The sequence below is a fragment of the Nicotiana tomentosiformis genome, chromosome 10 (genome assembly GCF_000390325.3).
Source record: "Nicotiana tomentosiformis chromosome 10, ASM39032v3, whole genome shotgun sequence".
Lineage (NCBI taxonomy): Eukaryota > Viridiplantae > Streptophyta > Magnoliopsida > Solanales > Solanaceae > Nicotiana > Nicotiana tomentosiformis.
The window spans coordinates 35,549,174-35,565,338 of NC_090821.1; positions in this window are offsets into that span (position 1 = coordinate 35,549,174).

The window sequence follows — 16,165 nt, forward strand, 5'->3', positions numbered from 1 at the left end:
TCGGATTGTTCGACACCAAGTTGAGACTTTATAGTGAGTTCTTGGGCCGGAAAGTGAGCTTTGAGATGAGGCAAGTCTCTTGCCTAACCTTGTAAGAGGGAATTTACCCCATAGGTGTTTTAAATTTTTATTTGCTTCTAATTGTGGGGGCTACGCACGCCCGAGGCGACGAGAGTCCGTGCGTAGCTACTAATTATGCTTAAGTCCGGGTGGTTTTAGGATCTTAATCATGAAATATTTGTATTGTTTGCACTCTACTTGTTAAGTTAAGTGCCTAAATTATATTGAAACTTGATAAAAGATTCGTAAAGACCGAATTTCACTTACTTTGAGTTTTGGCGGGTTACTTGACTGTTAATAGAAATTGTGCTTCCTTGTGTATTAGTCTTGCAATAGCTTTTAAATTGGATGTTCATAGAGTATTCTCTCTTCTTGTGGAGCGGGCCGAATGCCTCGGCAGTATAATAGATGCATCTATGGTTCATGCCGCTCGACCCTCGGTAGTATACACATTATTGTGGATCGGGCCGTACGACCTCATCATAAATCGTGCGTGTTAATGTGGTAGTTGAAGATTTTTGGAATTTACTATCAGTTAAAGAATCATTTATTCACTGCTTGCTATTGTGTTATTATTATTATCCACATATTTCATGCCTATTTAGAATTTATGTATTTTATTGTTGGTCCATAGTAAGTGTCAATGTCGACCCCTCGTCACTACTTCTTCGAAGTTAGACTGGATACTTATTGTGTACATGTTGTTTATGTACTCACGCTACACTTCTGTACTAATCGTGCAGGATCTGAGGCAGGTGCATCTGGCAGTCCTTCCGGCACACACCCTCGTTACCCCTAGGCTTAGTGGTGAGCTGCTTTTCGAGTCCGTTCTACAACACCCACAGTCTCTCTTTTATATTTACGTTTTGTCTATTTTATTTCAGACAGTAGTGGAGGTGTTTTGTATATTTTACTAATTGCTCATACACTTATGACACCGGGTCTTAGGAATATGCTAGTAGACACTTTATGGTTTTTGGTAATCTCTCGTACCTACTCTTTATTGATTCACGCTTTACTTTACTATAATTTTCCACTCCTCATTTACTTAATAAATAAAAATTCGGTTATTTTGAAATTATTAAAAGAATAAACACATGGCTAGGTCACCGTTGGCTTGCCTAGCGGTGACGTTGGGCGCCATCACGGCCTATATGGGAATTGGGTCGTGATAGCATGTACCCATGATTTTAAATGCATAAATTTCTTTACTTAATAAAGTTTATTATTTCAAAAGTAATAAAATGAATAATTAACGTGATAGTTCACCGTTGTCTTGCCTAACGACGACGTTGGGCGCCATCACGACCTATAGTGGGTTTTGGGTCGTGATAGCTTGGTATTAGAGCTCTATGTTCATTTGGGTTTCACGAGTCATGATCGAGTCTAGTAGAGTCTTGCGGATCGGTACGGAGATATCTGTACTTATCTTCGAGAGGCTACAGGGCTATTAGGAGCACTTCCCTTCTTGATTCCCCGTCTTGTGATTTGATTGCATTGAATCTTATGCCTTCATTTCCTTACTACTAATTCCTATATGATGTTGAGCGCTTGTTATCAATTGGGCATCGAGGAGTTGTAATGGTACTGCAGATGTGGTGTAGGATGTTTCTCCCTGCGTATTCGAGTGGGCTATTATCGTCGCCTTGTGGAAGGGCACTCTGTCGTTGCCGCCCAGTGCTAGTGTTGCCTATTGTTTCGAGGCTATGCATAATGTATTATGAGGTTCATGCATTGTTATCGTGCAATATTGGTGTGAATGGTAGGTTGCTCATTTATGTGTCGCGGCGGTGAATGACTCGAAAGGAGGATTACTCGGGTCATGGTTTGGAGGTTCGACATTTAATTCCGGCGGAGGAAAAGCAATTGGACTATGGATGTTTGAGCCTTGGTTGACGGAGTAGAGAGACATGATATTCTCGAACGTGGAGGAATTTTCATTTGTGGTGTGGTGTCGTCGTCTTTGTTGGAGCGCATTAAGGCCTATGGGTGTTAGGGTCTCCTTTGATTTGCCTTTGGGGTAGGGTGTTGTAGAACAATGCCTAAGCAATGGTTATTAGAGATGGCAGTGTATGTTGGCTTTTGAGTCGAATCAGTACTTCTAATATCGATGGCTCGAGGGAGACGATCTCCATGGAGGCTCAGAGTTGGTGGAAGTTTTTCTGTTCGGGTGCTACAGAGATGGGTTATGATTTGAGGTAGTATTTTGGCAGCAAAGGAGGAGGAAGGATAGGGTGGGAGGTGTCTCGCGGTGGTTAAATTGCTAGAAGGTCAAGTATGAAAAGCAAAGGTCGGGAAGTTGCTTAATGGAGATGGTTTAACCAAAATAGGAGTGGCAGAGTAGTGTATGGATTCTGTGGTAGGATAGCCACATGCCTTGAGAAAGTTTAGAGAGATTTGGGGTTCATACTGAGGAAGGTTGAATATGACGGAAATGAGTTTGCTTGGAATGAAGAGGGGTGTAAAAACTTGATTATTGTTATGGGATGCAAGGTGACTTCGAATTTGGAACGTATTGTTGGACATTTAGTTGATGTTAATGGGGAATGAACAGACTCTTACAGCTGGCGGGCGAGCATGGGCTTAGAAGGGTTTACTAATTTCGTGGTAGTTGTACCCAGGGCAACGTCGTTGGAAGATGTCGGTATGGAATTCCATAGGTGGGCTATCGCCTGTGAGCAGGTTAGCGGTTGCATGATTTTGATAAAGTTCCTACGAAGAGTTCTACTTACTACCCAACAGGAGATCGAATGTGTGATTGTGGCTGATAATTCAGAATGTTTTATGGAAAAGTTTGATAAGAGATTGCGAGAAATTTGGCGGATTAATGGTGCGAGATCATGGTAATTGAGAAGGAGGAATAATTATGGATTCTAAATTTATGTGATTGTAGCTTAAAGCTAAGTGGGGGAGCCCACCGTCTATGATTGGGTCACGTGGTTATGTGCATGTGCGGGTTTTGGTTATCGGTGCATTGGTGGATTATTTATGACTAAGAAAAGAAAATTTCAGGGGTAATTCGGGCAAAGAACTTGAGGAATGCATGCTATATTTTGCCTTATCAATTCATGTGCAGGTTTTGGGATGACTCAAAGTTTATGCTTCTTGTGGATGTGATGTACAAGGAAAATAATTCATCCGATTGCTTCTTTGGGAGTGTTCATGTGCTAACAGAGCGTTGAAGTTTGGTTATATTCGGGACCAGGTCAGAGTGGGTGACTCTCAACAATGGTTTTAGTGGGTTCAAGAATTAAAGTGCAGTGTCTAAGGATTGAGTTTTTTTTTTTTACAGTGGATTATGAAAGGGACTTGGAATGTTTCTATGTTAGCACCGAGGGTCTGCGATGCGATGTTAGAGATATGGAAGGAAACAACTTCGGATTCGTAGAAGATCTTTCAAAACAGGTGTACTAGTTGGAGATACTTTTGAGTGCATATGGAGGGTATGAGATGGCTGATGGGTGTTGAGGTGATGTGGTCTCGTGATTTGGGGTCACTCGTGGATGAGTGTTATTTGAGGTCCGTTATGTTTTTAAATAGAACTATTATTTCAAAGGCAAGTCTAGAGTAAATTGGGAAAAGTTCAGTCAGTTAGTAATGGTTTGAATCAGCATAGTTTTGGAAAGGATTAGATTCCTTCAGTCTGTTAAAGCTATACAGGTGATCTGTGGTTGTATGTGCGGGCTTGACAGCCACCGTGATTTTATTGAGGTAGAAGTACTTGCTTCTGATGGACTTGTTATGTGTAAATGGATCCTGAAAGAGTTATGGTTGTTTAGACTATGACTTGAGGTTTGCATTTTTTGCAGTTATGGGAATTCGGTTGCGTGTTGCAATTGTTCTTCAGAAATGAGTTAAGTGAAAGGGCTCTAGCCGATGAAGTGTTTATTCTATTGGTGTTTAGGGGTTATGATGTAATTCCTGTACTCTACCGTAGCAACATGGTAGGTACAATGAGCGGTTTGGAAATTGAAAGTTGAGGATCAAGGTTGCGGTTCGGTTTTGATAGGAATGTCATGAGCTCGGAGGAGCAGGGGAGGATTCCAGATGTTCAGAGTATGCTGGCGCTATTTTAGTGTCGCCTGAGAATGGTGTTCTATGGAAGAGGCGTTGTGTATTAAATTGCGGGTTCATGAAATTCATTATAGAAATAGTATGGTTGACAGTCATACATGTGCTGATTTTACTACCTGGTGCGGAGATTGTGGAGTAACTCCCACGGGAAGATCGTATAAGTGTGATGTGTTAGTCATTTGATTGTTAGAGATCGAAATCAGATATGGAGATTCTGGTACTGTCGCTAATGGGAGAGTTTACGCCTGAGGGGCGCTCTATTCCTTTGGTTGTGAACTGAGGAGTTTATTTGGGGTTAGACGACTGCTCGTATATGTCATGAATAGGGTCATTGTAGATTTTTGAAAGGTTATTGGCCCAGTATGGGATGATCGGGATCGGCTTGAGGTCCGTCAGTAGACCTAATGTGAATGTATGATCTACATCAGGTCGGATGTGTTCATTCAGCATAGCATTGCTTATGGAGGAGTCTTCGGGCATTGGATGTTATTTCTGTCGTCAGCTATCCTATGTAGTGTATTATGCCATGTGGGTTGTAAGGCGGCTTGATTATTCGCACATGTATTGTGATTCTGGGTATCTTGTGGCGTTATACGAACAAGATGGCTCTCGAGATGCAGGTCATTTATTGCACCTTAATCGCGCTTGGATTTTTGTAGCGTGCGTCGCTATTTATCTCCCCAGGGTTGTACTTATGCACTTGGCGTGCTTGTGGTCGATATTCGGGCATTTCATAGGTATGAGCATTATAGATTAAAGGGTATTTCCTTATTGATTTTCATGTGTGGATCGGGTGGCACGCCACCATGGGTATCATGCTTGGATTGGGTTGCACGCCACAACAGTATCATGTTTAGATCGGGTTGCACGCCGCAACGATGTTATGTATGGATCGGGTTTAACGCCACAACAGTGAGATATTGAGTACGATTATTTATACTTATTTTTTTTTTGCCTTGTTTCTCATCTCTGAGATAGGTTCATAGCATCTATTTGGTCGCTTTATTCATTACGCGGGCTGGATAGTTCTTTGCTAGAGTTTGTTCTTCCTTATGGGTCTTATTCGAGTTGTAGTTTATTGGCGCATTGGTGGCGTCATATGAGAGTTTTGACTGTGTTTGAGGTGTCTTATTAACCGTGTAGCTTGTATTGGGTGAGACGAGGTTGTTGGACTTGGAATCAGTGCAATCAAACTTGTATAATGTATGTTAGAGGGAAAATGTCACTAGTCAGAGTAGAATGAGGCAATGGTTCTTTCAAGCGGGGAGACTCCCTGAGTGGTTAATATGGCAGGTGATTATGAGTTTCTACACATCTCTTTCATCGTGGAAGTATTGCAAGAGTTGGAACATGGCTTATATGTGTTATGATATATATTGCGGGTATCGGATTCGTGAAATTGTAGTTATTGTGGTCAGAGGATATTATTATGGGCATACGACTTATGTGGTGCATGGTTTTATTTTAGCATAGGTGCATGATCATGTTTTGGTACAGCGTGTAGAGATTGATGCGGTGTTCGTATGTTAGAATCAGACATGGTAGAGAATTCCGGATGTTGGAATTTGGTTCTAAGGCTTGAGGGTTAGGGTAGCTGGAAGGATCTTCAGTTTGGCTTGAGCTAATGTGCTCATATGGGTTGTGGTGGCACGGGTAGGTGCACGAGTTGTTAAACAACGATTTTGGGAAACTCCGGAGCGGTTCTTAGCACGTTCGAGGACGAACGAATGTTTAAGTGGGGGAATATGTAACGACCCGACCGGCTGTTTTGAGCTCTACCGCGTTGTTCGGCGATTTCATGCTTCGAGTAGCTTTACTTCATATTTTATGACTTGTGCGCGTAGTCGGAATTGAATTTTGGAAGGTTCGGAGTTGATTCAGAAGGAAAATTCCCAATTCGGAAGCTTTAAGTTGGAAGAGTTGACTAAGGTTTGACTTTTGAGTAAACGACCTCTGAATCGGGATTTGACAGTTACAATAGGTTCATATGATGATTTCGGACTTGGGCGTATGTTCGGGCTAGGTATTGGGTGGTCCGGGAGAATTTCGACGCTTATTATGGAATGTTGGCATTTTGAAAGTTTTAGAATTTCCTAAGTTTGATTTGAAGTACTTTGGTGTTATTGATATCCATTTGGGGTTCCGAGCCTTGAAATAGGTTCGTATCGTAATTTGTGACTTGTAAGTAAAGTTTGGCGTCATTCTGGAATGTTTAAGTATGATTCGAAAGCATTCGTCGAGGTTTGAATATTTAAAAGTTGAAAGAAGGATTTTGATCGTCGATTCATGATTTTGATGTTATTCATGGCGTTTTGAGCCTTTGAATAAGTTTGGATAAGGTATTGGGACTTGTTGGTAATATTGGATGGGGTCCAGGGGGCCTAGGGTGTGTTTCGGGATGGTTTCGGACAAAGCTTGGATGATTGGTTGTTGCTGGTTTGCTGGTGCTGATTTTATCCTTTGCGAACGCGGAAGAAGAGACGCGTTCACGAAGAAGTATTAACGCGTTCGTGATAAAGCAGCCGTGTTCGCGAAGGTTTGGGCAGTGGTGCTCCGCATTCGTGATGGCCAGGTCGCGTTCGCGTAAGAGAAACTGAGCCTAGGAGTCTCAGCCTACGCATTCACGAGGATAGTGTCGCGTTCGTGATGGTCAGGCCTAGTAAGGCATCGCATTCGCGAGCTTGTCTTCGCGATCGCGAAGAAGGATGTCGGAACAGAAGCTGGTTGTGCTTCGCGAACGCGAGGGACGTTCCGCGTTCGCGAAGAATAGCGCCTGGGCAGATTATAAGCTTGCAAGGTCAGGAGTTTCTCATTTTTAAATGTGGATTATCTTCAAGAATTTTCTCTTAAATCACAATATCTTCAAGGATTATCTCTTAACTCACAATGATTATCTTCAAGAATTTTCGAAATCCGGGCACTTGGGCCCGAGGGTTGACTTTGTTGACTTTTCGAGCGGAGTTAGGAATGGTTATAAATTAATTAATTATGAGTGTTGGAGTACATTCTTATTGGTTTGCATGTTGTTTGACTAGTTTCGGATCGTTTGGCTTTGAATTGAGGAGTTAGAGAGGCATTCGAGCCGTTTATTGGAACTTTGGAGCGAGGTAAGTCTCCTGTCTAACTTTGTGAGGGGGAACCTACCCCGTAGGTATTAAAATTGTTATGTTCTACTAGTTGTGGGTGCTATGTACGCACGAGGTGATGAGAGTCCGTACGTAGCTAAAAGCATATTTATGTCCGGGTAGACTTAGGACTTTATCATGTAATATTTGAATTATTTGAACTCATTTTGCTAGCTTAATTAAGTGAATTTATAATTGAAATTGATTTGTGAAACCTTGAGTTGTTTGGCGAGATATTTGATAAACGACAAAAGTCATGTTTACTTTGTGCTCCTGCACCTGTGTTGTAAGCACGTAACTTGTAATTCGATAAGTTTCTTCATTTCCTGTAGATCGGGCCGAACGCCTTGGCAGTATATTGAGATGCATCTTTGGTGCGCGCTGGTCGACCCTCGGCAGTGTACACACCACTCTGGATTGAGTCGTACGACCTCGACATAATCGTGTGTCATACCGCTAGCAGTCCAGATATTCATGAGATTCCCTTTTTATTGAGGCCTGACATTTATATGGTATTCCTTATTCGTTTGAGATTGCATTTGGTATTTCTGATCTATTGAGATAGCGTAGGAGATTTGAGAGATTTATATCGCCAAAAGAAATGTTGGAGGATTATGTTAGTTACCGTTTTACCTCATTATTACCGTTGTGCTTCATATCCGTTTATGATTTATCATACTGATTTATTGGACCACTAGTAAGTGTCGATGTCGACGCATCGTCACTACTTCTCCGGGGTTAGGCTAGATACTTACTGGGTATGCATTGATTTACATACTCATGCTACACTTCTGCACTAAATGTGCAATATCTGACAGGTTCATTTGGTGGTTATCTCGGCGCGTAAGCGCAACTGCCGAGGAGACTTTATGGTGAGCTGCATTCCAGGCTATGTATCGCATCCCATAGAGTCTCTATCGAATTATTTGCTTTATCCTGTCTAATTTATATTTCAGACATATGTTGTATTATTATTGTACTCCTTAGTAAATGCTCATGCACTTGTGATACCGGATTTTGGGATATTCTAGTTGATGTTTACGAATTTGCATATTATTGTCACCATTTATTTTATGCCTTACTAATTATGTATGTACCCATTACTTAATAAAGTTTATGATTTTGAAAGTAATAAAATGGACAATTAACGTGATAGTTCACTGTTGGCTTGCCTAACGGCGACGTTGGGCGCCATCACGATCTTAGTGGATTTTTGGTCGTAACATTGTTTTATAACAAGTTATAAGCACAAAAATCTAACCAATTGAGTAGAGGGTGGTTGTTTTAATTTGTAGATATACTATTAATTAGTTGTCTAATGTTTGAGAAATTAAACCACTCGTGGAGAGAAGATATAAGAATTTGCATGAGGCTCTTGCGTGAATGCATTGATATTCCTATACTAGGCATCTTCTTTGGTCACCAGGCTTTTGGATACGTGCATGGTGCTCAACTTTGTACATAATATTGAGCATAATAATTGTCAATTATTCCATGAACTTTCTTCAGGAAATATTTTGGATTTAAGGTACGTAATTTTACTTAGTTTTCTTTTACATTCTTGAAATTCTAAAATTTGATTTTAAATACAAGGAAAGACAATAGATTTTGCTTATAACTCTAATAAAGTTTGTAAGAAATTATAACCACCCGAAGTGGTAGAATTTCTATATCTTGCCATGATCAAATTGATGTATGATTGTGAGCACAAGAAGTGGAAACCCATCTCATTGAATTTGCTTCATTCTCGTTCCGTTAAGAAAATGTGGTAGCAGTATGTGATAAGTCCGAAAGAAGATAAAATTATTACCGTGAAGGTATCAATGAATGTAGACATGGTAATAGACGAAATTATAATCGTCCTCATTTTGGTAATTAGAACAATAAGGATTCTCAAAATAATTCTTCACTTTGTGAAGGTAATGTTTGTCATTGATTTGACATGAGATTTTGTAAAGCACATATAGATGATTATGGTCCATTCATGATGTGAATGTGACAATATGTGATTTATGAATACATGTTCATTCTTGGAAGAATATGAACGTGCTAGTGGTAGTGAATATACAACACTCACCTCTAGAAGGAGGTTTTAGATGAAATAAGAAAATAATTTCATTATTATGGCATGAATAGTCATTGATCATGTACATATTGTGATTATCCCAAAATATTATGGTAATGTGATTATTACAGGGCAAAAGTAATGGAAACAACATATCTTGCCTATTATGATTTTGACCATGACCATAATGGTATAACTTTCTCCTTGAAAGAGATATTCACCATATAGATATTTATGAATATGTGGTACTATAAAATTAATTGAGAGCTCTGAAAGAGCCAATTATACTATTTTGGAGAAATAAACTTGATTATCAATAAGGTATTGTGTTGTAGTAATTCTCAAAGAAACTTATTGAGTTTCTATATTATTCGCGAAAGCGATTGGCTATATTGAGACTTTAAATAAAGGAAAGCTTTAATATCTTCTATTACAACAACTTGTAGCTGGGTAATATGTATGTGAAAAGCTACCCGCTTTATTCTTCAGTTTGTACTACACAAATAAAAAATGCCACAATAAAGTATATATTTATTGATATAAAAACCCATATCATAATAAACTTAGAGTTTATTGATAATTGCACACATCATAGTGTAAACTTGAAGTTTATCAATATTGATAATTTATCCAGTTGTCATAATTGGTTTAACCATGTTAATTTAAGTATGATGTGTAAAAAAATTAAAAGAGAATTTACATGGGTAAATATTAAAGAACTAGAAAGTTCTTTACGAATTCTCTTATGTTTCTTGTTCTCATTAATTAATAGACCAACTAAAATTGGGATTGAATCCCATCAATACTAGAAATATCAACGATGAATATGGGCCCATTCACCTGCCATGTATACCACATAAGATGCATCTATGAGATGGTTACATGTGCGATTATTATTAACCCGCAATCTTGTATTTGCGAGGTAACTTGCTCAATAATTTAATTTAGAGCATAATTTCTAGATTTTCTATTCAAAACGGCTCATCTTGATAATTTGGTTTATATCACAGTTGGTTTAGCAAAATGATTTATTGAGTCCCTCCACTTAATAGCCAAATTGTTGCTTATGAGAACAAAGTTATCTGTATCAGTTTGATATACGTTAAATACGAAAGTATATTACATTCTCCCCTCACAAGTGGTTCAGGGTCAGGAACCAAATAATTCCATCTTTTTATTATTGATGTACAATGTATATTTTGATTAACACCATAACGCACAAAGGTGAGTTTCCAAAGTTGAGGAAGCAAGTTAGTTTTTCTAACATAATGGGGAGATATGATAAATAGTTGAGAAAATATTATGTGGAATGAATTATCATTTGTACATCTAGATCCTCGAATTAGATAATATAAACTTGAAGTTCATAAAAAGATAATTCGTCTGCAATATATTGCAAAGCATGCCAGATGCATTTGCTGAACCAAAGAAAGTAACTATATTCTCACTACAAATGCTTCTATTAGAATAACTCCTAGAAGGACAAAGTCTATGGTACGGTTAATGCATATAGACAAAATCTATTTTAAATAAAATTCTTGATAAATAAGATGAGCAAATGATCAAAATGATCATAATAAAGAGACAAGTGATCTAGAAGATCACATGACATAACACTATATAAAATCTCAGGCGAGGTTCAGGTACCTGAAAATATAAATGAAGAGATCTCTATGTTATGTCTTATGAAAAAAAGGGAGGTTGGAACCGATATAAAATTTTCGTCGACTACATCTATGATAACGCTAAATATATATGAGGATCTTAAGCCTGGAGAAACAATTCAAGTAGAATTGGTTTCATATGAAAGACATGTAATTTTAGACTTGCTGTTCAAACACTTGAAAGTATAAAGTCAATGGTGTGTGCAATCACTTTTACATATCTTATATGTCTAGCATGACATGAAAACTTGGTATGCATCTAAAGTGTAACGACCTAGCCGGTCGTTTTGAGTATTTTAGCCCCGATCCCCTATTTATTGCAACCTTTATGTTATATTGTGGTTATGTGACTTGCCAGGGTATTTGGTTTTGGTTTCGGGTGAGTTTCGGAGTGAAATGAGACACAAAGTCCCAAAGTTGAAGCCTTAAGTTGAAAGGGTTAGAATGTAATGACCTGGCCGGTCGTTTTAAGTATTATAACCCTGTTTCTTCATTTAACTGTTCAATTTATACTTTATAATTGTTTTATTACTTACCGGGTTAGTTGGTTCGGGTCCGGAAGGAATTCGGAGTAAAACGAGACACTTAGTCTCATAATTAAAAATTAAAGTTAGAAAAGTTGACCGCATGTAGACTTATGTGTAAACAACCCCGGATTTGAATTTTGATGATTCCAATAGCTTAGTATGGTGATTTTGGACTTAGGAGCGTGTCCGGAAAACTTTTTGGAAGTCCGTAGTGGATTTTGGCTTGAAATGGCAAAAAATAAATTTTCGGGAAGTTTGACCGGGGAGTTGACTTTTTGATCTCGGGGTTGGAATCCAGTTTTGAAACTTTTCATAGCTCTGTTATGTCATTTATGACTTGTGTGCAAAATTTGAAGTCGTTACGGTTTGATTTGATGTGTTTCGGCACAAGATATAGAATTTGAAAGTTCAAAATTCATAGATTTTGATTTGAGGTGCGATTTGTCGTTTTGATATTGTTTGATTTGATTTGAGGCCTCGAGTAGGTCCGTGTTATGTTATGGAACTTGTTGGTATATTTCAACGGGATCCCGAATGGCTCGGTGAATTTCGGGGTGAGTTTTGAGCGATGCCCGGACATTTCGGCACTCTAATATTGTTCTGAAACTTTTGGAAAGGTGTGGACCGAAGAGGAAAAGTGCGGACCGCACAATTTTGTGTGCGGCCGCACATCAGGGGATCTGCAGGTTCGATGGTCCGACTTCGGAAGCTAATATCTTTTGATCCACAAAGAATTTAGAGATGATTCAAAAACAAAAGTTGTATTCCTTCGTGTCTAGTTTCCAAAAAGGTAATAAAATCATCATTTGGGCATCTGTAGAGAAAGTTATGGCTTTTACTGAAGCCTGGTAGTGGAGGGGCTGTGAAGTGCGGCCGCACAATGTTTTTGTGCGACCGCACTTGGAAATGTGCGGACCGCACATTAGGAGGTCAGAGGGTGTACTATATAACCGAGGCCTAGGGTATTATTTTATTTTTGGGACCTAGAGAGCTCGGTTGGTGACGAATTTTTGTGGTTTTTTCAAGAAATTCATCGGGGTAAGTGATTCTAACTCGGATTTGGTTAATATACATGAATATATCATTGTTTTCATCATCCAATTAGTATTTTGAGATGGAAATTTGGGGAAAATTGTAGAAATTTCATAAAATGAAATTTTGGGATTTGAATGATGATTCGAAGTCGGATTTGTGTGAAACTAGTATGGTTGGACTTGTAATTGAACAGGTTATTGGATTATGTGAGTTTTGTGGGATTCCGAGACGTGGGCCCCATGGCGATTTTTGAGTTAAATTTCAGATTTTGTTGGAAAATTAGTATTTTCTTATGGAATTAATTACAATAAATGTTATTGGCTTAATCAAATTATTTGTGGCTAGATTCGAGGCGTTTGCAGGCCAATTCAGAAGGCAAAGGCATAGCGAAATAAAGAATTACGCGGTTTGTGGTAAGTAACAGTTTTAAATCTGGTCCTGAGTGTATGAAACCCCAGATTATTATATTATACGAGTATTTTAGTGGTGACGCACATGCTAGGTGACAGGCGTGTGGGCGTGCACCGTGGGAATTGGGACTTGGTCCATTTCGTAAAACTGGAAAGTGAATAAGCTTGTTGTTAGCTATGTGCCCTTTCTGTGCTATAGAAATTTGATAGTGAATTATGCTTAGGCTATGTGTTGGTGCTGTAAAGACCACAGAGGTCGTGTACATGTTGAATTATCTGCTAAATTGTTGTTTTGTACTCAGTCGCAGTTTACTTGTTTATTGTATCTCAGTCTCTATTGTTCATTATTGATGTATCATATTATTATTGTTTGGGCTGATTATCATGAGTATTGAGAACCCAAGAGACTGGAGAGATTTATGACTGAGTAAGGCCGAGGGCCTTATTGTGAGATATTATACTATAGCTCGTGAGTTGTTCGTGCAACATGTGAGTTGTCAGTGTAGATTCTTATATTATACTATAGCACGTGAGTTGTCCTTGCAGCACGTGAGTTGTCCGTGCGGATCCAGATATTGATATTATAGCACGTGAGTTGTCTGTGCAGCACGTGAGTTATCCGTGTAGATTATAGTGCTTGGGCTGTAGGAGCCCCTCCGGAGTCTGTACACTCCTAGTGAGCGCAGGTACCTATTGAGTGTGAGTACTGAGGGCTGAGAATCGAGTGATTGAGATGTTGTGATAAGTTGAGTGACTGTTGCCCTGAGAGGTTGTACTTGCTTTTCCTTTGTTGTTGCACTTAGTTGCTATCTGTCTTTGTTGAGAAATTTCTGAAAGATTTTATATTCGGATTACCTGAACTGTGTAAAATGGATTTGACTTAAACTGCCGGATTTGAAAGCATGTCTACTCTCTGCTGGAATTACGAAAAATGAACTATAACTGTGTAGCTCGTCACTATCTTCAGTTCCTTATTTATTATTGTTACTTGCTGAGTTGGTTGTACTCATACTATACCCTGCACTTCATGTGCAAATCCAGGTGTTTCTGGACATAGCGGGTGTTGCTTCTTTCGCACAGTTGATTTTTCGGAGATTCAGAGGTAGCTGCCGTGTTTTGCAGACCTTGCCTCTCTTTCCCTATCTCCTTGCTTATTGTATTTGGTCTCAGACCATTATTGACTGTACTTTCTAGACTTGTATTCATATTAGATGCTCATGTACTCAGTGACACCGGGTTTTGGGAATATTTATATTTGTACTTGTGAGATTTCTTCCACTGAATTTAATCATTATATTTTCAAATTAAAAAGATATGTGGTTTATTGAGATTTTCGGCTTGCCTAGTATTGCAATAGGCGCCATCACGACATGTGAGATTTTGGGTCGTGACAAGTTGGTATCAGAGCCTTAGGTGACATAGGTCTCATGAGTCATGATCATGTTTAGTGAAGTCTTGCGGATCGGTACAGAGACGTCTGTACTTATCTTCGAGAGGCTGCCGAACCCTTAGGAATATTTCACTTTCTTATATTTGGTCGTGCGAATTTGTTGATTCCGGAAACTAAATTTCTGTTATTCTATTATCTCACAGATGATGAGAACACGTACTACCGGATCAGACGATCAGCCACCAGTGCCACCAGTGCCACCAGTTAGAACCGCAAGAGGTCGGGCCGTGGTAGAGGCCAGGGCCGAGGTAGAGGTCGAGGTGTAGCTCGTACCACAGTTGGACCAGCACCTGTAGTACCACCAGTTGCTCCAGCTCAGGAGCAGATTCCAGATATAGCTGAGCTGACAGGACCAGCTCAGGCACCAGCTGTGACCATTGAGATTCCAGGCCTTCAGGAGATTTTGGCCCAGATATTGATAGTTTGCACTGGTCTTGCTCAGGTGGTTTCGGCTCAGGCTGCACCTGCCACTTCTCAGGCCGGGGTAGGTACTCATACCTCTATTTCCCATACTCCAGACCAGGTAGTACAAGGACTTCAGATACCGGGGGCACTACCAGCCCAGCCGGCTGCAGCTGCTCAGGCCCCGGTAGTTCCTATTATGGCGGACGATGAGCAGAGGAGACTTGAGAGATTTGAGAGGCTTCGACCTCCACCATTTAGCGGTGCTGAGTTAGAGGATGCTCAGGGTTTTCTGGATAAGTGTCAACGGATGCTTCGGACAGCGGTATTCTTGAGACCAGTGGGGTCTCGTTTACTACTTTTTAGTTTTCTGGGGCTGCCTTCAGATGGTGGGATGCTTATGAGAGGCGCATGCCGATCGGTGTATCACCACTTACATGACAGGAGTTATCCATTCTCTTTTTGGAGAAGTTTGTGCCGCAGTCTCACAGAGAGGAGCTGCATAGACAGTTTGAGCAGTTATGTCAAGATGGCATGTCAGTGATGCAATACGAGATGAGATTTTCCCAGTTGGCTCGTCATGCAATTTGGTTGGTTCCTACTGATAGGGAGAGGATTAGGAGGTTCATTGATGGCCTCACATATCAGCTGTGGTTACTTATGACTAGGGAGAGGGTATCTGGTGCTACGTTTGATGAGGTAGTTAACATTGTTCAGCAGATAAAGATGGTTCATAGCCAGGAACATGGAGAGAGGGAGGCTAAGAAGCCTCGTGGTCCAGGTAATTTCAGCGGTGTTCCATCAGGGGGTCAGTTTTACGGCAGTAGGGGTCGTTCTTACAGACACGCTCAGACGACTCATCCAGCTCATCGTGGTACATCAGCTAGCCACGGTTCTTACAGTGCTCACTCAGGCCAACCTTTATTTAGTGCACTACCAGCACAGAGTTCTCATCATGCTTCGTCCGCTCAGGCTTCTATAGGTAATTCCTCGGGTTATCAAGAGCAGCAGTTCTGTCAGAGGAGGGGTTGTTTCGAGTGCAGAAAGTTTGGTCATTTCAAGGGAGATTGTCCTAGGCAGTTGAGTGGGGCTCCACACCAGAGTACTCGACTGACGGCACCAGCAACAACAGTTCCAACACCCGCCCAACCAGCTCAAGGTGGGGGTCAGGCATCTAGGGGTCGCCCAAGAGGGGGAGGCTGATCAGGCCCGATTCTATGCTTTTCCTTCCATGCTAGATGCTGTTGCTTTAGATGCAGTGATCACATGTATTGTTTCAGTGTGCCACAGGGAGGCTTCTATATTATTTGACCCTGGTTCCACTTATTCATATGTATCATCGTATTTTGCTCA